Source organism: Colobus angolensis, unplaced genomic scaffold, assembly GCF_000951035.1.
Source record: "Colobus angolensis palliatus isolate OR3802 unplaced genomic scaffold, Cang.pa_1.0 Scaffold584, whole genome shotgun sequence".
Lineage (NCBI taxonomy): Eukaryota > Metazoa > Chordata > Mammalia > Primates > Cercopithecidae > Colobus > Colobus angolensis.
The window spans coordinates 449,425-450,769 of NW_012119421.1; the positions used below are offsets into that span (position 1 = coordinate 449,425).

The 1,345-nt window shown below is 48.0% G+C and overlaps 2 protein-coding genes across 2 annotated transcripts in view; both read right to left on the reverse strand.

Annotated features, from left to right (window-relative positions):
- The window catches only part of LOC105526283, a 26,055-nt gene that overhangs the window by 20,661 nt on the left and 4,049 nt on the right, over positions 1-1,345 (reverse strand). The gene's annotated exons all lie outside the window — the stretch shown is intronic.
- LOC105526275 (histone H2A type 2-A) overlaps positions 843-1,345 on the reverse strand; it is a 5,940-nt gene continuing 5,437 nt past the window's right edge. The window contains exon 2 of the transcript XR_001004058.1: positions 843-871. The gene's annotated coding sequence lies outside the window, so the exon portion shown is untranslated. The remainder of the gene's footprint in view (positions 872-1,345) is intronic.

Sequence of the window (1,345 nt, forward strand, 5' to 3'; positions counted from 1 at the left end):
AAAGCCGCTGACTTAGGTAACAGCCTTTCTTTCTCTTCCTTCCTTCCTTCCTTCCTTCCTTCCTTCCTTCCTTCCTTCCTTTGTCTTACTTTTTCTTTCTTTCTTTTTTCTTTTCTTTTCTTTTTTTCCCCCCTCCCCTCCCCTCCCCTTTCTTCTTATGAGATGGAGTCTCGATCTGTCATGCAGGCTGGAATGCAGTGGCACGATCTTGGCTGACCGCAACCTCCACCTCCCAGGTTCAAGTGATTCTCCTGCCTCAACCTTCCGAGTAGCTGGGACCACAGGCGCCCACCACCACGCCAGGCTAATTTTTGTATTTTCAGTAGAGATGGAGGTTTTGCCATGTTGGCCAGGCTGGTCTCGAACTCCTGACTTTAGGTGACCTGCCCTCCTCGGCCTCCCAAAATGCTGGGATTATAGGCGTGAGCCACTGCGCCTGTCCTCTTTTTTTTTTTTTTAAACAGCTTTTGTTTTAATGAAAAAATATTTAAAACCTGAATATATGTTGCCCAGGTGTTTCCCCAAATGTTAAAATTTGCTTTAGTTTGAAGCCCAGCTAATTTGTGTATTTTTATTAGAGACCGGGTTTCACCGTGTTGGCCAGGCTGGTCTTGAACTCCTGACCTCAGGGGATCCACCCATCTCAGCCTCCCAAAGTGCTGGGATTACAGGCATGAGCCACCATGCCCGGCCAATTACTGAGAATCCCTGCCTTTTTCACAGGATTATTTTAAGGATAAAATGAAGAGTTATACGTGAAAGAAGAATGAGGCCATGAAGTGATACGGAAACCAAAGGTGATATATGTATTGCCTTTCCCACTCAATGTCGTTCGTTTTTTGTTTTTTTTTTTTTTTGAGAGACGATTTAACTCTACTTATTGTGACCAGGCATTGCTTGGGTACTGCTACTACGGAAATAAACAAAGACAAATCCTTACCCTGAGGAATGTTGCCAGCCTAATGCTGAGAGGTTAAGGAAGGGAAGGGGTATTAAGATAGGAGAGGGCAGAGGCAAGGAGGAGGGCCCAAAGAGATGAGGGCAAAGAAGAGCAAGGGAGCCGGGCACTGTGGCTCATGCCTGTAATCCCAGCACTTTGGGAGGCCAAGGCAGGCAGACCACGAGCTCAAGAGATTGAGACCATCCTGGCCAACATGGTGAAACCCCATCTCTACTGAAAATACAAAAATTAGCTTGGCGTGGTGACACGCACCTGTAGTCCCAGCTACTCCGGAGGCCGAGGCAGGAGAATCGCATGAACCCGGGAGACGGTGGTTGGAGTGAGCCGAGATCGTGCCACTGCACTCCAGCCTGGGCGACAGAGCGAGACTCCGTCTCCAAAAAA